Genomic DNA, 21,113 nt, shown 5'->3' on the forward strand with positions numbered 1-21,113 from the left:
ACTCACAGCTACACGGGAGGTGAATAAAGGCCGGAGAGGAAGCCAGACAGGATTTGCTTCTTTTGCTTGCACCACAATGCAGTGCTGAAAGAGGAGGAATCTACATAAAAACGCCTTCCTGGCAACGCCCAAATGCCCTGCTGCCATGCAGATAAACACTGGCAGCGGCAGCAAGTGCATGCCCACAGCCACCCCTTGTTCCTTCACACCTTGTATCAGCTGTAATCCAGTCCAGTCCAGTGCTGCCTGCTGAGCAGCACTGACCAACACTGCCTGGGCCCAGGCTTTTATCTCTGAGGCCCCATTATGATGTCAGAAAGCTGGCTCTGGAATCCTGAGGGCTCCACTATGACACGTGCAAAGTTCCGTCTGAACTTTATATAAGACGGTGAGGCTCAGTCAGTCACTCAGTGTTGCCTGAGAGGGCAACACTGCAACAGCCGGCCGCCAGGCTGTCTTTTTTTTGCACAGCTAGTTGCCTCCAGGAGGCCACAAGAGGGAGACAAGGGACTGCAAAATGGAAAATAGGCATCCACCAACTTTACAGACAACTTCTCCTTGCTCCTACAACCTCCATCCTTGCACAGTTTGTTATTCTTCTAGGTAACATAGTAACAAATCCAAATTGCTGCTCTCTTTGTAGGCAAGCAAGGCTTTGTTGCAACTGCAATTCTTACTTCTTCTTGAAATGTAGGGACGACAGTACATTCCATCACATCCATCTAGTGTACACAGGTAGGTCCATTGTGGCGGGCAGGCGAGCGGGCGGGCTGCTTTATTGGCTGTTTGCTGTTCCCCTACTCCACTCCACTATTTGACTGTTGTGCTGCATCAATCAATCAATCAATCAATCAATCAATCAATCAATCAATCAATCAATCAATCAATCAAGTGGCTGGCTCAGGTGCAGCTCTTTAACTTACCTAAAAGGGAGGGCGGAGAGAAGACAAGGAAGGTGAATGAGGTGTTCCAATGTGAAATGCCGGAAACACAGAAACACAGACGACACACAACAAGAGGTGGCAATCTATTCATTAATTGCATTTAATCAATGAGCTCATTATCACTCATGCATTGTCCAACAGGTGTTGAAATAATGGGATTAAAAGGGGAGATCCCTTCAGAAAGACAGAAACAATAGCAAAGACAAAAAACACTTTTGGAATCTGCTTTTAGTCAACACATAAGGAAAGGGTGCACCGGTCCTGGAAATACTGCAATACCAGGTCAATGCGTGGAGTGGACAGAGCAAGCTCTATTTCCATCTCCCTGTTCTAAAAATCCATTTAATATATGGTCCCCAGATAGGGGACGTATCAGATATTAAACTGATAAGAACAGATACTACACTTGATCTTAGCCAAAAGGCCGAGAAGCGATAACCCGAACGGGCCGCGCGTTGCCCGAGCCTGCCCGATACTGCTGTTCAGCCCTTGCAGCGATTCAGCCTACTTCTAGGCAATTCCATGGGGCCCTGCAGGCTCACACACTCACAGCTACACGGGAGGTGAATAAAGGCCGGAGAGGAAGCCAGACAGGATTTGCTTCTTTTGCTTGCACCACAATGCAGTGCTGAAAGAGGAGGAATCTACATAAAAACGCCTTCCTGGCAACGCCCAAATGCCCTGCTGCCATGCAGATAAACACTGGCAGCGGCAGCAAGTGCATGCCCACAGCCACCCCTTGTTCCTTCACACCTTGTATCAGCTGTAATCCAGTCCAGTCCAGTGCTGCCTGCTGAGCAGCACTGACCAACACTGCCTGGGCCCAGGCTTTTATCTCTGAGGCCCCATTATGATGTCAGAAAGCTGGCTCTGGAATCCTGAGGGCTCCACTATGACACGTGCAAAGTTCCGTCTGAACTTTATATAAGACGGTGAGGCTCAGTCAGTCACTCAGTGTTGCCTGAGAGGGCAACACTGCAACAGCCGGCCGCCAGGCTGTCTTTTTTTTGCACAGCTAGTTGCCTCCAGGAGGCCACAAGAGGGAGACAAGGGACTGCAAAATGGAAAATAGGCATCCACCAACTTTACAGACAACTTCTCCTTGCTCCTACAACCTCCATCCTTGCACAGTTTGTTATTCTTCTAGGTAACATAGTAACAAATCCAAATTGCTGCTCTCTTTGTAGGCAAGCAAGGCTTTGTTGCAACTGCAATTCTTACTTCTTCTTGAAATGTAGGGACGACAGTACATTCCATCACATCCATCTAGTGTACACAGGTAGGTCCATTGTGGCGGGCAGGCGAGCGGGCGGGCTGCTTTATTGGCTGTTTGCTGTTCCCCTACTCCACTCCACTATTTGACTGTTGTGCTGCATCAATCCTCCACTATTTGACTGTTGTGCTGCATCAATCAATCAATCAATCAATCAATCAATCAATCAATCAATCAATCAATCAGTGGCTGGCTCAGGTGCAGCTCTTTAACTTACCTAAAAGGGAGGGCGGAGAGAAGACAAGGAAGGTGAATGAGGTGTTCCAATGTGAAATGCCGGAAACACAGAAACACAGACGACACACAACAAGAGGTGGCAATCTATTCATTAATTGCATTTAATCAATGAGCTCATTATCACTCATGCATTGTCCAACAGGTGTTGAAATAATGGGATTAAAAGGGGAGATCCCTTCAGAAAGACAGAAACAATAGCAAAGACAAAAAACACTTTTGGAATCTGCTTTTAGTCAACACATAAGGAAAGGGTGCACCGGTCCTGGAAATACTGCAATACCAGGTCAATGCGTGGAGTGGACAGAGCAAGCTCTATTTCCATCTCCCTGTTCTAAAAATCCATTTAATATATGGTCCCCAGATAGGGGACGTATCAGATATTAAACTGATAAGAACAGATACTACACTTGATCTTAGCCAAAAGGCCGAGAAGCGATAACCCGAACGGGCCGCGCGTTGCCCGAGCCTGCCCGATACTGCTGTTCAGCCCTTGCAGCGATTCAGCCTACTTCTAGGCAATTCCATGGGGCCCTGCAGGCTCACACACTCACAGCTACACGGGAGGTGAATAAAGGCCGGAGAGGAAGCCAGACAGGATTTGCTTCTTTTGCTTGCACCACAATGCAGTGCTGAAAGAGGAGGAATCTACATAAAAACGCCTTCCTGGCAACGCCCAAATGCCCTGCTGCCATGCAGATAAACACTGGCAGCGGCAGCAAGTGCATGCCCACAGCCACCCCTTGTTCCTTCACACCTTGTATCAGCTGTAATCCAGTCCAGTCCAGTGCTGCCTGCTGAGCAGCACTGACCAACACTGCCTGGGCCCAGGCTTTTATCTCTGAGGCCCCATTATGATGTCAGAAAGCTGGCTCTGGAATCCTGAGGGCTCCACTATGACACGTGCAAAGTTCCGTCTGAACTTTATATAAGACGGTGAGGCTCAGTCAGTCACTCAGTGTTGCCTGAGAGGGCAACACTGCAACAGCCGGCCGCCAGGCTGTCTTTTTTTTGCACAGCTAGTTGCCTCCAGGAGGCCACAAGAGGGAGACAAGGGACTGCAAAATGGAAAATAGGCATCCACCAACTTTACAGACAACTTCTCCTTGCTCCTACAACCTCCATCCTTGCACAGTTTGTTATTCTTCTAGGTAACATAGTAACAAATCCAAATTGCTGCTCTCTTTGTAGGCAAACAAGGCTTTGTTGCAACTGCAATTCTTACTTCTTCTTGAAATGTAGGGACGACAGTACATTCCATCACATCCATCTAGTGTACACAGGTAGGTCCATTGTGGCGGGCAGGCGAGCGGGCGGGCTGCTTTATTGGCTGTTTGCTGTTCCCCTACTCCACTCCACTATTTGACTGTTGTGCTGCATCAATCAATCAATCAATCAATCAATCAATCAATCAATCAATCAATCAATCAATCAATCAGTGGCTGGCTCAGGTGCAGCTCTTTAACTTACCTAAAAGGGAGGGCGGAGAGAAGACAAGGAAGGTGAATGAGGTGTTCCAATGTGAAATGCCGGAAACACAGAAACACAGACGACACACAACAAGAGGTGGCAATCTATTCATTAATTGCATTTAATCAATGCGCTCATTATCACTCATGCATTGTCCAACAGGTGTTGAAATAATGGGATTAAAAGGGGAGATCCCTTCAGAAAGACAGAAACAATAGCAAAGACAAAAAACACTTTTGGAATCTGCTTTTAGTCAACACATAAGGAAAGGGTGCACCGGTCCTGGAAATACTGCAATACCAGGTCAATGCGTGGAGTGGACAGAGCAAGCTCTATTTCCATCTCCCTGTTCTAAAAATCCATTTAATATATGGTCCCCAGATAGGGGACGTATCAGATATTAAACTGATAAGAACAGATACTACACTTGATCTTAGCCAAAAGGCCGAGAAGCGATAATCCGAACGGGCCGCGCGTTGCCCGAGCCTGCCCGATACTGCTGTTCAGCCCTTGCAGCGATTCAGCCTACTTCTAGGCAATTCCATGGGGCCCTGCAGGCTCACACACTCACAGCTACACGGGAGGTGAATAAAGGCCGGAGAGGAAGCCAGACAGGATTTGCTTCTTTTGCTTGCACCACAATGCAGTGCTGAAAGAGGAGGAATCTACATAAAAACGCCTTCCTGGCAACGCCCAAATGCCCTGCTGCCATGCAGATAAACACTGGCAGCGGCAGCAAGTGCATGCCCACAGCCACCCCTTGTTCCTTCACACCTTGTATCAGCTGTAATCCAGTCCAGTCCAGTGCTGCCTGCTGAGCAGCACTGACCAACACTGCCTGGGCCCAGGCTTTTATCTCTGAGGCCCCATTATGATGTCAGAAAGCTGGCTCTGGAATCCTGAGGGCTCCACTATGACACGTGCAAAGTTCCGTCTGAACTTTATATAAGACGGTGAGGCTCAGTCAGTCACTCAGTGTTGCCTGAGAGGGCAACACTGCAACAGCCGGCCGCCAGGCTGTCTTTTTTTTGCACAGCTAGTTGCCTCCAGGAGGCCACAAGAGGGAGACAAGGGACTGCAAAATGGAAAATAGGCATCCACCAACTTTACAGACAACTTCTCCTTGCTCCTACAACCTCCATCCTTGCACAGTTTGTTATTCTTCTAGGTAACATAGTAACAAATCCAAATTGCTGCTCTCTTTGTAGGCAAGCAAGGCTTTGTTGCAACTGCAATTCTTACTTCTTCTTGAAATGTAGGGACGACAGTACATTCCATCACATCCATCTAGTGTACACAGGTAGGTCCATTGTGGCGGGCAGGCGAGCGGGCGGGCTGCTTTATTGGCTGTTTGCTGTTCCCCTACTCCACTCCACTATTTGACTGTTGTGCTGCATCAATCAATCAATCAATCAATCAATCAATCAATCAATCAATCAATCAATCAATCAGTGGCTGGCTCAGGTGCAGCTCTTTAACTTACCTAAAAGGGAGGGCGGAGAGAAGACAAGGAAGGTGAATGAGGTGTTCCAATGTGAAATGCCGGAAACACAGAAACACAGACGACACACAACAAGAGGTGGCAATCTATTCATTAATTGCATTTAATCAATGAGCTCATTATCACTCATGCATTGTCCAACAGGTGTTGAAATAATGGGATTAAAAGGGGAGATCCCTTCAGAAAGACAGAAACAATAGCAAAGACAAAAAACACTTTTGGAATCTGCTTTTAGTCAACACATAAGGAAAGGGTGCACCGGTCCTGGAAATACTGCAATACCAGGTCAATGCGTGGAGTGGACAGAGCAAGCTCTATTTCCATCTCCCTGTTCTAAAAATCCATTTAATATATGGTCCCCAGATAGGGGACGTATCAGATATTAAACTGATAAGAACAGATACTACACTTGATCTTAGCCAAAAGGCCGAGAAGCGATAACCCGAACGGGCCGCGCGTTGCCCGAGCCTGCCCGATACTGCTGTTCAGCCCTTGCAGCGATTCAGCCTACTTCTAGGCAATTCCATGGGGCCCTGCAGGCTCACACACTCACAGCTACACGGGAGGTGAATAAAGGCCGGAGAGGAAGCCAGACAGGATTTGCTTCTTTTGCTTGCACCACAATGCAGTGCTGAAAGAGGAGGAATCTACATAAAAACGCCTTCCTGGCAACGCCCAAATGCCCTGCTGCCATGCAGATAAACACTGGCAGCGGCAGCAAGTGCATGCCCACAGCCACCCCTTGTTCCTTCACACCTTGTATCAGCTGTAATCCAGTCCAGTCCAGTGCTGCCTGCTGAGCAGCACTGACCAACACTGCCTGGGCCCAGGCTTTTATCTCTGAGGCCCCATTATGATGTCAGAAAGCTGGCTCTGGAATCCTGAGGGCTCCACTATGACACGTGCAAAGTTCCGTCTGAACTTTATATAAGACGGTGAGGCTCAGTCAGTCACTCAGTGTTGCCTGAGAGGGCAACACTGCAACAGCCGGCCGCCAGGCTGTCTTTTTTTTGCACAGCTAGTTGCCTCCAGGAGGCCACAAGAGGGAGACAAGGGACTGCAAAATGGAAAATAGGCATCCACCAACTTTACAGACAACTTCTCCTTGCTCCTACAACCTCCATCCTTGCACAGTTTGTTATTCTTCTAGGTAACATAGTAACAAATCCAAATTGCTGCTCTCTTTGTAGGCAAGCAAGGCTTTGTTGCAACTGCAATTCTTACTTCTTCTTGAAATGTAGGGACGACAGTACATTCCATCACATCCATCTAGTGTACACAGGTAGGTCCATTGTGGCGGGCAGGCGAGCGGGCGGGCTGCTTTATTGGCTGTTTGCTGTTCCCCTACTCCACTCCACTATTTGACTGTTGTGCTGCATCAATCAATCAATCAATCAATCAATCAATCAATCAATCAATCAATCAATCAATCAATCAGTGGCTGGCTCAGGTGCAGCTCTTTAACTTACCTAAAAGGGAGGGCGGAGAGAAGACAAGGAAGGTGAATGAGGTGTTCCAATGTGAAATGCCGGAAACACAGAAACACAGACGACACACAACAAGAGGTGGCAATCTATTCATTAATTGCATTTAATCAATGAGCTCATTATCACTCATGCATTGTCCAACAGGTGTTGAAATAATGGGATTAAAAGGGGAGATCCCTTCAGAAAGACAGAAACAATAGCAAAGACAAAAAACACTTTTGGAATCTGCTTTTAGTCAACACATAAGGAAAGGGTGCACCGGTCCTGGAAATACTGCAATACCAGGTCAATGCGTGGAGTGGACAGAGCAAGCTCTATTTCCATCTCCCTGTTCTAAAAATCCATTTAATATATGGTCCCCAGATAGGGGACGTATCAGATATTAAACTGATAAGAACAGATACTACACTTGATCTTAGCCAAAAGGCCGAGAAGCGATAACCCGAACGGGCCGCGCGTTGCCCGAGCCTGCCCGATACTGCTGTTCAGCCCTTGCAGCGATTCAGCCTACTTCTAGGCAATTCCATGGGGCCCTGCAGGCTCACACACTCACAGCTACACGGGAGGTGAATAAAGGCCGGAGAGGAAGCCAGACAGGATTTGCTTCTTTTGCTTGCACCACAATGCAGTGCTGAAAGAGGAGGAATCTACATAAAAACGCCTTCCTGGCAACGCCCAAATGCCCTGCTGCCATGCAGATAAACACTGGCAGCGGCAGCAAGTGCATGCCCACAGCCACCCCTTGTTCCTTCACACCTTGTATCAGCTGTAATCCAGTCCAGTCCAGTGCTGCCTGCTGAGCAGCACTGACCAACACTGCCTGGGCCCAGGCTTTTATCTCTGAGGCCCCATTATGATGTCAGAAAGCTGGCTCTGGAATCCTGAGGGCTCCACTATGACACGTGCAAAGTTCCGTCTGAACTTTATATAAGACGGTGAGGCTCAGTCAGTCACTCAGTGTTGCCTGAGAGGGCAACACTGCAACAGCCGGCCGCCAGGCTGTCTTTTTTTTGCACAGCTAGTTGCCTCCAGGAGGCCACAAGAGGGAGACAAGGGACTGCAAAATGGAAAATAGGCATCCACCAACTTTACAGACAACTTCTCCTTGCTCCTACAACCTCTATCCTTGCACAGTTTGTTATTCTTCTAGGTAACATAGTAACAAATCCAAATTGCTGCTCTCTTTGTAGGCAAGCAAGGCTTTGTTGCAACTGCAATTCTTACTTCTTCTTGAAATGTAGGGACGACAGTACATTCCATCACATCCATCTAGTGTACACAGGTAGGTCCATTGTGGCGGGCAGGCGAGCGGGCGGGCTGCTTTATTGGCTGTTTGCTGTTCCCCTACTCCACTCCACTATTTGACTGTTGTGCTGCATCAATCAATCAATCAATCAATCAATCAATCAATCAATCAATCAATCAATCAGTGGCTGGCTCAGGTGCAGCTCTTTAACTTACCTAAAAGGGAGGGCGGAGAGAAGACAAGGAAGGTGAATGAGGTGTCACAATGTGAAATGCCGGAAACACAGAAACACAGACGACACACAACAAGAGGTGGCAATCTATTCATTAATTGCATTTAATCAATGAGCTCATTATCACTCATGCATTGTCCAACAGGTGTTGAAATAATGGGATTAAAAGGGGAGATCCCTTCAGAAAGACAGAAACAATAGCAAAGACAAAAAACACTTTTGGAATCTGCTTTTAGTCAACACATAAGGAAAGGGTGCACCGGTCCTGGAAATACTGCAATACCAGGTCAATGCGTGGAGTGGACAGAGCAAGCTCTATTTCCATCTCCCTGTTCTAAAAATCCATTTAATATATGGTCCCCAGATAGGGGACGTATCAGATATTAAACTGATAAGAACAGATACTACACTTGATCTTAGCCAAAAGGCCGAGAAGCGATAATCCGAACGGGCCGCGCGTTGCCCGAGCCTGCCCGATACTGCTGTTCAGCCCTTGCAGCGATTCAGCCTACTTCTAGGCAATTCCATGGGGCCCTGCAGGCTCACACACTCACAGCTACACGGGAGGTGAATAAAGGCCGGAGAGGAAGCCAGACAGGATTTGCTTCTTTTGCTTGCACCACAATGCAGTGCTGAAAGAGGAGGAATCTACATAAAAACGCCTTCCTGGCAACGCCCAAATGCCCTGCTGCCATGCAGATAAACACTGGCAGCGGCAGCAAGTGCATGCCCACAGCCACCCCTTGTTCCTTCACACCTTGTATCAGCTGTAATCCAGTCCAGTCCAGTGCTGCCTGCTGAGCAGCACTGACCAACACTGCCTGGGCCCAGGCTTTTATCTCTGAGGCCCCATTATGATGTCAGAAAGCTGGCTCTGGAATCCTGAGGGCTCCACTATGACACGTGCAAAGTTCCGTCTGAACTTTATATAAGACGGTGAGGCTCAGTCAGTCACTCAGTGTTGCCTGAGAGGGCAACACTGCAACAGCCGGCCGCCAGGCTGTCTTTTTTTTGCACAGCTAGTTGCCTCCAGGAGGCCACAAGAGGGAGACAAGGGACTGCAAAATGGAAAATAGGCATCCACCAACTTTACAGACAACTTCTCCTTGCTCCTACAACCTCCATCCTTGCACAGTTTGTTATTCTTCTAGGTAACATAGTAACAAATCCAAGTTGCTGCTCTCTTTGTAGGCAAGCAAGGCTTTGTTGCAACTGCAATTCTTACTTCTTCTTGAAATGTAGGGACGACAGTACATTCCATCACATCCATCTAGTGTACACAGGTAGGTCCATTGTGGCGGGCAGGCGAGCGGGCGGGCTGCTTTATTGGCTGTTTGCTGTTCCCCTACTCCACTCCACTATTTGACTGTTGTGCTGCATCAATCAATCAATCAATCAATCAATCAATCAATCAATCAATCAATCAATCAATCAATCAATCAGTGGCTGGCTCAGGTGCAGCTCTTTAACTTACCTAAAAGGGAGGGCGGAGAGAAGACAAGGAAGGTGAATGAGGTGTTCCAATGTGAAATGCCGGAAACACAGAAACACAGACGACACACAACAAGAGGTGGCAATCTATTCATTAATTGCATTTAATCAATGAGCTCATTATCACTCATGCATTGTCCAACAGGTGTTGAAATAATGGGATTAAAAGGGGAGATCCCTTCAGAAAGACAGAAACAATAGCAAAGACAAAAAACACTTTTGGAATCTGCTTTTAGTCAACACATAAGGAAAGGGTGCACCGGTCCTGGAAATACTGCAATACCAGGTCAATGCGTGGAGTGGACAGAGCAAGCTCTATTTCCATCTCCCTGTTCTAAAAATCCATTTAATATATGGTCCCCAGATAGGGGACGATCAGATATTAAACTGATAAGAACAGATACTACACTTGATCTTAGCCAAAAGGCCGAGAAGCGATAACCCGAACGGGCCGCGCGTTGCCCGAGCCTGCCCGATACTGCTGTTCAGCCCTTGCAGCGATTCAGCCTACTTCTAGGCAATTCCATGGGGCCCTGCAGGCTCACACACTCACAGCTACACGGGAGGTGAATAAAGGCCGGAGAGGAAGCCAGACAGGATTTGCTTCTTTTGCTTGCACCACAATGCAGTGCTGAAAGAGGAGGAATCTACATAAAAACGCCTTCCTGGCAACGCCCAAATGCCCTGCTGCCATGCAGATAAACACTGGCAGCGGCAGCAAGTGCATGCCCACAGCCACCCCTTGTTCCTTCACACCTTGTATCAGCTGTAATCCAGTCCAGTCCAGTGCTGCCTGCTGAGCAGCACTGACCAACACTGCCTGGGCCCAGGCTTTTATCTCTGAGGCCCCATTATGATGTCAGAAAGCTGGCTCTGGAATCCTGAGGGCTCCACTATGACACGTGCAAAGTTCCGTCTGAACTTTATATAAGACGGTGAGGCTCAGTCAGTCACTCAGTGTTGCCTGAGAGGGCAACACTGCAACAGCCGGCCGCCAGGCTGTCTTTTTTTTGCACAGCTAGTTGCCTCCAGGAGGCCACAAGAGGGAGACAAGGGACTGCAAAATGGAAAATAGGCATCCACCAACTTTACAGACAACTTCTCCTTGCTCCTACAACCTCCATCCTTGCACAGTTTGTTATTCTTCTAGGTAACATAGTAACAAATCCAAATTGCTGCTCTCTTTGTAGGCAAGCAAGGCTTTGTTGCAACTGCAATTCTTACTTCTTCTTGAAATGTAGGGACGACAGTACATTCCATCACATCCATCTAGTGTACACAGGTAGGTCCATTGTGGCGGGCAGGCGAGCGGGCGGGCTGCTTTATTGGCTGTTTGCTGTTCCCCTACTCCACTCCACTATTTGACTGTTGTGCTGCATCAATCAATCAATCAATCAATCAATCAATCAATCAATCAATCAATCAATCAATCAGTGGCTGGCTCAGGTGCAGCTCTTTAACTTACCTAAAAGGGAGGGCGGAGAGAAGACAAGGAAGGTGAATGAGGTGTTCCAATGTGAAATGCCGGAAACACAGAAACACAGACGACACACAACAAGAGGTGGCAATCTATTCATTAATTGCATTTAATCAATGAGCTCATTATCACTCATGCATTGTCCAACAGGTGTTGAAATAATGGGATTAAAAGGGGAGATCCCTTCAGAAAGACAGAAACAATAGCAAAGACAAAAAACACTTTTGGAATCTGCTTTTAGTCAACACATAAGGAAAGGGTGCACCGGTCCTGGAAATACTGCAATACCAGGTCAATGCGTGGAGTGGACAGAGCAAGCTCTATTTCCATCTCCCTGTTCTAAAAATCCATTTAATATATGGTCCCCAGATAGGGGACGTATCAGATATTAAACTGATAAGAACAGATACTACACTTGATCTTAGCCAAAAGGCCGAGAAGCGATAACCCGAACGGGCCGCGCGTTGCCCGAGCCTGCCCGATACTGCTGTTCAGCCCTTGCAGCGATTCAGCCTACTTCTAGGCAATTCCATGGGGCCCTGCAGGCTCACACACTCACAGCTACACGGGAGGTGAATAAAGGCCGGAGAGGAAGCCAGACAGGATTTGCTTCTTTTGCTTGCACCACAATGCAGTGCTGAAAGAGGAGGAATCTACATAAAAACGCCTTCCTGGCAACGCCCAAATGCCCTGCTGCCATGCAGATAAACACTGGCAGCGGCAGCAAGTGCATGCCCACAGCCACCCCTTGTTCCTTCACACCTTGTATCAGCTGTAATCCAGTCCAGTCCAGTGCTGCCTGCTGAGCAGCACTGACCAACACTGCCTGGGCCCAGGCTTTTATCTCTGAGGCCCCATTATGATGTCAGAAAGCTGGCTCTGGAATCCTGAGGGCTCCACTATGACACGTGCAAAGTTCCGTCTGAACTTTATATAAGACGGTGAGGCTCAGTCAGTCACTCAGTGTTGCCTGAGAGGGCAACACTGCAACAGCCGGCCGCCAGGCTGTCTTTTTTTTGCACAGCTAGTTGCCTCCAGGAGGCCACAAGAGGGAGACAAGGGACTGCAAAATGGAAAATAGGCATCCACCAACTTTACAGACAACTTCTCCTTGCTCCTACAACCTCTATCCTTGCACAGTTTGTTATTCTTCTAGGTAACATAGTAACAAATCCAAATTGCTGCTCTCTTTGTAGGCAAGCAAGGCTTTGTTGCAACTGCAATTCTTACTTCTTCTTGAAATGTAGGGACGACAGTACATTCCATCACATCCATCTAGTGTACACAGGTAGGTCCATTGTGGCGGGCAGGCGAGCGGGCGGGCTGCTTTATTGGCTGTTTGCTGTTCCCCTACTCCACTCCACTATTTGACTGTTGTGCTGCATCAATCAATCAATCAATCAATCAATCAATCAATCAATCAATCAATCAGTGGCTGGCTCAGGTGCAGCTCTTTAACTTACCTAAAAGGGAGGGCGGAGAGAAGACAAGGAAGGTGAATGAGGTGTTCCAATGTGAAATGCCGGAAACACAGAAACACAGACGACACACAACAAGAGGTGGCAATCTATTCATTAATTGCATTTAATCAATGAGCTCATTATCACTCATGCATTGTCCAACAGGTGTTGAAATAATGGGATTAAAAGGGGAGATCCCTTCAGAAAGACAGAAACAATAGCAAAGACAAAAAACACTTTTGGAATCTGCTTTTAGTCAACACATAAGGAAAGGGTGCACCGGTCCTGGAAATACTGCAATACCAGGTCAATGCGTGGAGTGGACAGAGCAAGCTCTACTTCCATCTCCCTGTTCTAAAAATCCATTTAATATATGGTCCCCAGATAGGGGACGTATCAGATATTAAACTGATAAGAACAGATACTACACTTGATCTTAGCCAAAAGGCCGAGAAGCGATAACCCGAACGGGCCGCGCGTTGCCCGAGCCTGCCCGATACTGCTGTTCAGCCCTTGCAGCGATTCAGCCTACTTCTAGGCAATTCCATGGGGCCCTGCAGGCTCACACACTCACAGCTACACGGGAGGTGAATAAAGGCCGGAGAGGAAGCCAGACAGGATTTGCTTCTTTTGCTTGCACCACAATGCAGTGCTGAAAGAGGAGGAATCTACATAAAAACGCCTTCCTGGCAACGCCCAAATGCCCTGCTGCCATGCAGATAAACACTGGCAGCGGCAGCAAGTGCATGCCCACAGCCACCCCTTGTTCCTTCTCACCTTGTATCAGCTGTAATCCAGTCCAGTCCAGTGCTGCCTGCTGAGCAGCACTGACCAACACTGCCTGGGCCCAGGCTTTTATCTCTGAGGCCCCATTATGATGTCAGAAAGCTGGCTCTGGAATCCTGAGGGCTCCACTATGACACGTGCAAAGTTCCGTCTGAACTTTATATAAGACGGTGAGGCTCAGTCAGTCACTCAGTGTTGCCTGAGAGGGCAACACTGCAACAGCCGGCCGCCAGGCTGTCTTTTTTTTGCACAGCTAGTTGCCTCCAGGAGGCCACAAGAGGGAGACAAGGGACTGCAAAATGGAAAATAGGCATCCACCAACTTTACAGACAACTTCTCCTTGCTCCTACAACCTCCATCCTTGCACAGTTTGTTATTCTTCTAGGTAACATAGTAACAAATCCAAATTGCTGCTCTCTTTGTAGGCAAGCAAGGCTTTGTTGCAACTGCAATTCTTACTTCTTCTTGAAATGTAGGGACGACAGTACATTCCATCACATCCATCTAGTGTACACAGGTAGGTCCATTGTGGCGGGCAGGCGAGCGGGCGGGCTGCTTTATTGGCTGTTTGCTGTTCCCCTACTCCACTCCACTATTTGACTGTTGTGCTGCATCAATCAATCAATCAATCAATCAATCAATCAATCAATCAATCAATCAATCAATCAGTGGCTGGCTCAGGTGCAGCTCTTTAACTTACCTAAAAGGGAGGGCGGAGAGAAGACAAGGAAGGTGAATGAGGTGTTCCAATGTGAAATGCCGGAAACACAGAAACACAGACGACACACAACAAGAGGTGGCAATCTATTCATTAATTGCATTTAATCAATGAGCTCATTATCACTCATGCATTGTCCAACAGGTGTTGAAATAATGGGATTAAAAGGGGAGATCCCTTCAGAAAGACAGAAACAATAGCAAAGACAAAAAACACTTTTGGAATCTGCTTTTAGTCAACACATAAGGAAAGGGTGCACCGGTCCTGGAAATACTGCAATACCAGGTCAATGCGTGGAGTGGACAGAGCAAGCTCTATTTCCATCTCCCTGTTCTAAAAATCCATTTAATATATGGTCCCCAGATAGGGGACGTATCAGATATTAAACTGATAAGAACAGATACTACACTTGATCTTAGCCAAAAGGCCGAGAAGCGATAACCCGAACGGGCCGCGCGTTGCCCGAGCCTGCCCGATACTGCTGTTCAGCCCTTGCAGCGATTCAGCCTACTTCTAGGCAATTCCATGGGGCCCTGCAGGCTCACACACTCACAGCTACACGGGAGGTGAATAAAGGCCGGAGAGGAAGCCAGACAGGATTTGCTTCTTTTGCTTGCACCACAATGCAGTGCTGAAAGAGGAGGAATCTACATAAAAACGCCTTCCTGGCAACGCCCAAATGCCCTGCTGCCATGCAGATAAACACTGGCAGCGGCAGCAAGTGCATGCCCACAGCCACCCCTTGTTCCTTCACACCTTGTATCAGCTGTAATCCAGTCCAGTCCAGTGCTGCCTGCTGAGCAGCACTGACCAACACTGCCTGGGCCCAGGCTTTTATCTCTGAGGCCCCATTATGATGTCAGAAAGCTGGCTCTGGAATCCTGAGGGCTCCACTATGACACGTGCAAAGTTCCGTCTGAACTTTATATAAGACGGTGAGGCTCAGTCAGTCACTCAGTGTTGCCTGAGAGGGCAACACTGCAACAGCCGGCCGCCAGGCTGTCTTTTTTTTGCACAGCTAGTTGCCTCCAGGAGGCCACAAGAGGGAGACAAGGGACTGCAAAATGGAAAATAGGCATCCACCAACTTTACAGACAACTTCTCCTTGCTCCTACAACCTCCATCCTTGCACAGTTTGTTATTCTTCTAGGTAACATAGTAACAAATCCAAATTGCTGCTCTCTTTGTAGGCAAGCAAGGCTTTGTTGCAACTGCAATTCTTACTTCTTCTTGAAATGTAGGGACGACAGTACATTCCATCACATCCATCTAGTGTACACAGGTAGGTCCATTGTGGCGGGCAGGCGAGCGGGCGGGCTGCTTTATTGGCTGTTTGCTGTTCCCCTACTCCACTCCACTATTTGACTGTTGTGCTGCATCAATCAATCAATCAATCAATCAATCAATCAATCAATCAATCAATCAATCAATCAGTGGCTGGCTCAGGTGCAGCTCTTTAACTTACCTAAAAGGGAGGGCGGAGAGAAGACAAGGAAGGTGAATGAGGTGTTCCAATGTGAAATGCCGGAAACACAGAAACACAGACGACACACAACAAGAGGTGGCAATCTATTCATTAATTGCATTTAATCAATGAGCTCATTATCACTCATGCATTGTCCAACAGGTGTTGAAATAATGGGATTAAAAGGGGAGATCCCTTCAGAAAGACAGAAACAATAGCAAAGACAAAAAACACTTTTGGAATCTGCTTTTAGTCAACACATAAGGAAAGGGTGCACCGGTCCTGGAAATACTGCAATACCAGGTCAATGCGTGGAGTGGACAGAGCAAGCTCTATTTCCATCTCCCTGTTCTAAAAATCCATTTAATATATGGTCCCCAGATAGGGGACGTATCAGATATTAAACTGATAAGAACAGATACTACACTTGATCTTAGCCAAAAGGCCGAGAAGCGATAACCCGAACGGGCCGCGCGTTGCCCGAGCCTGCCCGATACTGCTGTTCAGCCCTTGCAGCGATTCAGCCTACTTCTAGGCAATTCCATGGGGCCCTGCAGGCTCACACACTCACAGCTACACGGGAGGTGAATAAAGGCCGGAGAGGAAGCCAGACAGGATTTGCTTCTTTTGCTTGCACCACAATGCAGTGCTGAAAGAGGAGGAATCTACATAAAAACGCCTTCCTGGCAACGCCCAAATGCCCTGCTGCCATGCAGATAAACACTGGCAGCGGCAGCAAGTGCATGCCCACAGCCACCCCTTGTTCCTTCACACCTTGTATCAGCTGTAATCCAGTCCAGTCCAGTGCTGCCTGCTGAGCAGCACTGACCAACACTGCCTGGGCCCAGGCTTTTATCTCTGAGGCCCCATTATGATGTCAGAAAGCTGGCTCTGGAATCCTGAGGGCTCCACTATGACACGTGCAAAGTTCCGTCTGAACTTTATATAAGACGGTGAGGCTCAGTCAGTCACTCAGTGTTGCCTGAGAGGGCAACACTGCAACAGCCGGCCGCCAGGCTGTCTTTTTTTTGCACAGCTAGTTGCCTCCAGGAGGCCACAAGAGGGAGACAAGGGACTGCAAAATGGAAAATAGGCATCCACCAACTTTACAGACAACTTCTCCTTGCTCCTACAACCTCCATCCTTGCACAGTTTGTTATTCTTCTAGGTAACATAGTAACAAATCCAAATTGCTGCTCTCTTTGTAGGCAAGCAAGGCTTTGTTGCAACTGCAATTCTTACTTCTTCTTGAAATGTAGGGACGACAGTACATTCCATCACATCCATCTAGTGTACACAGGTAGGTCCATTGTGGCGGGCAGGCGAGCGGGCGGGCTGCTTTATTGGCTGTTTGCTGTTCCCCTACTCCACTCCACTATTTGACTGTTGTGCTGCATCAATCAATCAATCAATCAATCAATCAATCAATCAATCAGTGGCTGGCTCAGGTGCAGCTCTTTAACTTACCTAAAAGGGAGGGCGGAGAGAAGACAAGGAAGGTGAATGAGGTGTTCCAATGTGAAATGCCGGAAACACAGAAACACAGACGACACACAACAAGAGGTGGCAATCTATTCATTAATTGCATTTAATCAATGAGCTCATTATCACTCATGCATTGTCCAACAGGTGTTGAAATAATGGGATTAAAAGGGGAGATCCCTTCAGAAAGACAGAAACAATAGCAAAGACAAAAAACACTTTTGGAATCTGCTTTTAGTCAACACATAAGGAAAGGGTGCACCGGTCCTGGAAATACTGCAATACCAGGTCAATGCGTGGAGTGGACAGAGCAAGCTCTATTTCCATCTCCCTGTTCTAAAAATCCATTTAATATATGGTCCCCAGATAGGGGACGTATCAGATATTAAACTGATAAGAACAGATACTACACTTGATCTTAGCCAAAAGGCCGAGAAGCGATAACCCGAACGGGCCGCGCGTTGCCCGAGCCTGCCCGATACTGCTGTTCAGCCCTTGCAGCGATTCAGCCTACTTCTAGGCAATTCCATGGGGCCCTGCAGGCTCACACACTCACAGCTACACGGGAGGTGAATAAAGGCCGGAGAGGAAGCCAGACAGGATTTGCTTCTTTTGCTTGCACCACAATGCAGTGCTGAAAGAGGAGGAATCTACATAAAAACGCCTTCCTGGCAACGCCCAAATGCCCTGCTGCCATGCAGATAAACACTGGCAGCGGCAGCAAGTGCATGCCCACAGCCACCCCTTGTTCCTTCACACCTTGTATCAGCTGTAATCCAGTCCAGTCCAGTGCTGCCTGCTGAGCAGCACTGACCAACACTGCCTGGGCCCAGGCTTTTATCTCTGAGGCCCCATTATGATGTCAGAAAGCTGGCTCTGGAATCCTGAGGGCTCCACTATGACACGTGCAAAGTTCCGTCTGAACTTTATATAAGACGGTGAGGCTCAGTCAGTCACTCAGTGTTGCCTGAGAGGGCAACACTGCAACAGCCGGCCGCCAGGCTGTCTTTTTTTTGCACAGCTAGTTGCCTCCAGGAGGCCACAAGAGGGAGACAAGGGACTGCAAAATGGAAAATAGGCATCCACCAACTTTACAGACAACTTCTCCTTGCTCCTACAACCTCCATCCTTGCACAGTTTGTTATTCTTCTAGGTAACATAGTAACAAATCCAAATTGCTGCTCTCTTTGTAGGCAAGCAAGGCTTTGTTGCAACTGCAATTCTTACTTCTTCTTGAAATGTAGGGACGACAGTACATTCCATCACATCCATCTAGTGTACACAGGTAGGTCCATTGTGGCGGGCAGGCGAGCGGGCGGGCTGCTTTATTGGCTGTTTGCTGTTCCCCTACTCCACTCCACTATTTGACTGTTGTGCTGCATCAATCAATCAATCAATCAATCAATCAATCAATCAATCAATCAATCAATCAATCAATCAGTGGCTGGCTCAGGTGCAGCTCTTTAACTTACCTAAAAGGGAGGGCGGAGAGAAGACAAGGAAGGTGAATGAGGTGTTCCAATGTGAAATGCCGGAAACACAGAAACACAGACGACACACAACAAGAGGTGGCAATCTATTCATTAATTGCATTTAATCAATGAGCTCATTATCACTCATGCATTGTCCAACAGGTGTTGAAATAATGGGATTAAAAGGGGAGATCCCTTCAGAAAGACAGAAACAATAGCAAAGACAAAAAACACTTTTGGAATCTGCTTTTAGTCAACACATAAGGAAAGGGTGCACCGGTCCTGGAAATACTGCAATACCAGGTCAATGCGTGGAGTGGACAGAGCAAGCTCTATTTCCATCTCCCTGTTCTAAAAATCCATTTAATATATGGTCCCCAGATAGGGGACGTATCAGATATTAAACTGATAAGAACAGATACTACACTTGATCTTAGCCAAAAGGCCGAGAAGCGATAACCCGAACGGGCCGCGCGTTGCCCGAGCCTGCCCGATACTGCTGTTCAGCCCTTGCAGCGATTCAGCCTACTTCTAGGCAATTCCATGGGGCCCTGCAGGCTCACACACTCACAGCTACACGGGAGGTGAATAAAGGCCGGAGAGGAAGCCAGACAGGATTTGCTTCTTTTGCTTGCACCACAATGCAGTGCTGAAAGAGGAGGAATCTACATAAAAACGCCTTCCTGGCAACGCCCAAATGCCCTGCTGCCATGCAGATAAACACTGGCAGCGGCAGCAAGTGCATGCCCACAGCCACCCCTTGTTCCTTCACACCTTGTATCAGCTGTAATCCAGTCCAGTCCAGTGCTGCCTGCTGAGCAGCACTGACCAACACTGCCTGGGCCCAGGCTTTTATCTCTGAGGCCCCATTATGATGTCAGAAAGCTGGCTCTGGAATCCTGAGGGCTCCACTATGACACGTGCAAAGTTCCGTCTGAACTTTATATAAGACGGTGAGGCTCAGTCAGTCACTCAGTGTTGCCTGAGAGGGCAACACTGCAACAGCCGGCCGCCAGGCTGTCTTTTTTTTGCACAGCTAGTTGCCTCCAGGAGGCCACAAGAGGGAGACAAGGGACTGCAAAATGGAAAATAGGCATCCACCAACTTTACAGACAACTTCTCCTTGCTCCTACAACCTCCATCCTTGCACAGTTTGTTATTCTTCTAGGTAACATAGTAACAAATCCAAATTGCTGCTCTCTTTGTAGGCAAGCAAGGCTTTGTTGCAACTGCAATTCTTACTTCTTCTTGAAATGTAGGGACAACAGTACATTCCATCACATCCATCTAGTGTACACAGGTAGGTCCATTGTGGCGGGCAGGCGAGCGGGCGGGCTGCTTTATTGGCTGTTTGCTGTTCCCCTACTCCACTCCACTATTTGACTGTTGTGCTGCATCAATCAATCAATCAATCAATCAATCAATCAATCAATCAATCAATCAATCAATCAATCAGTGGCTGGCTCAGGTGCAGCTCTTTAACTTACCTAAAAGGGAGGGCGGAGAGAAGACAAGGAAGGTGAATGAGGTGTTCCAATGTGAAATGCCGGAAACACAGAAACACAGACGACACACAACAAGAGGTGGCAATCTATTCATTAATTGCATTTAATCAATGAGCTCATTATCACTCATGCATTGTCCAACAGGTGTTGAAATAATGGGATTAAAAGGGGAGATCCCTTCAGAAAGACAGAAACAATAGCAAAGACAAAAAACACTTTTGGAATCTGCTTTTAGTCAACACATAAGGAAAGGGTGCACCGGTCCTGGAAATACTGCAATACCAGGTCAATGCGTGGAGTGGACAGAGCAAGCTCTATTTCCATCTCCCTGTTCTAAAAATCCATTTAATATATGGTCCCCAGATAGGGGACGTATCAGATATTAAACTGATAAGAACAGATACTACACTTGATCTTAGCCAAAAGGCCGAGAAGCGATAACCCGAACGGGCCGCGCGTTGCCCGAGCCTGCCCGATACTGCTGTTCAGCCCTTGCAGCGATTCAGCCTACTTCTAGGCAATTCCATGGGGCCCTGCAGGCTCACACACTCACAGCTACACGGGAGGTGAATAAAGGCCGGAGAGGAAGCCAGACAGGATTTGCTTCTTTTGCTTGCACCACAATGCAGTGCTGAAAGAGGAGGAATCTACATAAAAACGCCTTCCTGGCAACGCCCAAATGCCCTGCTGCCATGCAGATAAACACTGGCAGCGGCAGCAAGTGCATGCCCACAGCCACCCCTTGTTCCTTCACACCTTGTATCAGCTGTAATCCAGTCCAGTCCAGTGCTGCCTGCTGAGCAGCACTGACCAACACTGCCTGGGCCCAGGCTTTTATCTCTGAGGCCCCATTATGATGTCAGAAAGCTG

At 47.8% G+C, this 21,113-nt stretch overlaps 14 non-coding genes across 14 annotated transcripts; all 14 read right to left on the reverse strand.

The window, feature by feature from the left end:
• Nucleotides 1–1,189: 1,189 nt before the first annotated feature.
• Nucleotides 1,190–1,380, reverse strand: LOC142717662 (U2 spliceosomal RNA). The gene has a single exon (XR_012872029.1). It is a non-coding gene; the product is annotated as a U2 spliceosomal RNA (small nuclear RNA).
• A 1,320-nt stretch (nucleotides 1,381–2,700) lies between these two features.
• LOC142717663 (U2 spliceosomal RNA) lies at nucleotides 2,701–2,891 on the reverse strand. Its single transcript, XR_012872030.1, has one exon. It is a non-coding gene; the product is annotated as a U2 spliceosomal RNA (small nuclear RNA).
• A 1,296-nt stretch (nucleotides 2,892–4,187) lies between these two features.
• On the reverse strand, nucleotides 4,188–4,378 carry LOC142717664 (U2 spliceosomal RNA). The gene has a single exon (XR_012872031.1). It is a non-coding gene; the product is annotated as a U2 spliceosomal RNA (small nuclear RNA).
• A 1,292-nt stretch (nucleotides 4,379–5,670) lies between these two features.
• On the reverse strand, nucleotides 5,671–5,861 carry LOC142717665 (U2 spliceosomal RNA). The gene has a single exon (XR_012872032.1). It is a non-coding gene; the product is annotated as a U2 spliceosomal RNA (small nuclear RNA).
• Nucleotides 5,862–7,157: 1,296 nt separating this feature from the next.
• On the reverse strand, nucleotides 7,158–7,348 carry LOC142717666 (U2 spliceosomal RNA). The gene has a single exon (XR_012872034.1). It is a non-coding gene; the product is annotated as a U2 spliceosomal RNA (small nuclear RNA).
• Nucleotides 7,349–8,636: 1,288 nt separating this feature from the next.
• On the reverse strand, nucleotides 8,637–8,827 carry LOC142717667 (U2 spliceosomal RNA). The gene has a single exon (XR_012872035.1). It is a non-coding gene; the product is annotated as a U2 spliceosomal RNA (small nuclear RNA).
• A 1,300-nt stretch (nucleotides 8,828–10,127) lies between these two features.
• Nucleotides 10,128–10,317, reverse strand: LOC142717729 (U2 spliceosomal RNA). Its single transcript, XR_012872094.1, has one exon. It is a non-coding gene; the product is annotated as a U2 spliceosomal RNA (small nuclear RNA).
• A 1,292-nt stretch (nucleotides 10,318–11,609) lies between these two features.
• Nucleotides 11,610–11,800, reverse strand: LOC142717668 (U2 spliceosomal RNA). Its single transcript, XR_012872036.1, has one exon. It is a non-coding gene; the product is annotated as a U2 spliceosomal RNA (small nuclear RNA).
• A 1,284-nt stretch (nucleotides 11,801–13,084) lies between these two features.
• LOC142717715 (U2 spliceosomal RNA) lies at nucleotides 13,085–13,275 on the reverse strand. The gene has a single exon (XR_012872081.1). It is a non-coding gene; the product is annotated as a U2 spliceosomal RNA (small nuclear RNA).
• A 1,292-nt stretch (nucleotides 13,276–14,567) lies between these two features.
• Nucleotides 14,568–14,758, reverse strand: LOC142717669 (U2 spliceosomal RNA). Its single transcript, XR_012872037.1, has one exon. It is a non-coding gene; the product is annotated as a U2 spliceosomal RNA (small nuclear RNA).
• A 1,292-nt stretch (nucleotides 14,759–16,050) lies between these two features.
• LOC142717671 (U2 spliceosomal RNA) lies at nucleotides 16,051–16,241 on the reverse strand. The gene has a single exon (XR_012872039.1). It is a non-coding gene; the product is annotated as a U2 spliceosomal RNA (small nuclear RNA).
• A 1,276-nt stretch (nucleotides 16,242–17,517) lies between these two features.
• Nucleotides 17,518–17,708, reverse strand: LOC142717673 (U2 spliceosomal RNA). Its single transcript, XR_012872040.1, has one exon. It is a non-coding gene; the product is annotated as a U2 spliceosomal RNA (small nuclear RNA).
• Nucleotides 17,709–19,004: 1,296 nt separating this feature from the next.
• On the reverse strand, nucleotides 19,005–19,195 carry LOC142717674 (U2 spliceosomal RNA). The gene has a single exon (XR_012872041.1). It is a non-coding gene; the product is annotated as a U2 spliceosomal RNA (small nuclear RNA).
• Nucleotides 19,196–20,491: 1,296 nt separating this feature from the next.
• Nucleotides 20,492–20,682, reverse strand: LOC142717675 (U2 spliceosomal RNA). Its single transcript, XR_012872042.1, has one exon. It is a non-coding gene; the product is annotated as a U2 spliceosomal RNA (small nuclear RNA).
• Between the last annotated feature and the right edge of the window lie 431 nt (nucleotides 20,683–21,113).

The sequence above is a fragment of the Rhinoderma darwinii genome, unplaced genomic scaffold (genome assembly GCF_050947455.1).
Source record: "Rhinoderma darwinii isolate aRhiDar2 unplaced genomic scaffold, aRhiDar2.hap1 Scaffold_457, whole genome shotgun sequence".
NCBI classification, from domain to species: Eukaryota; Metazoa; Chordata; class Amphibia; order Anura; family Rhinodermatidae; genus Rhinoderma; species Rhinoderma darwinii.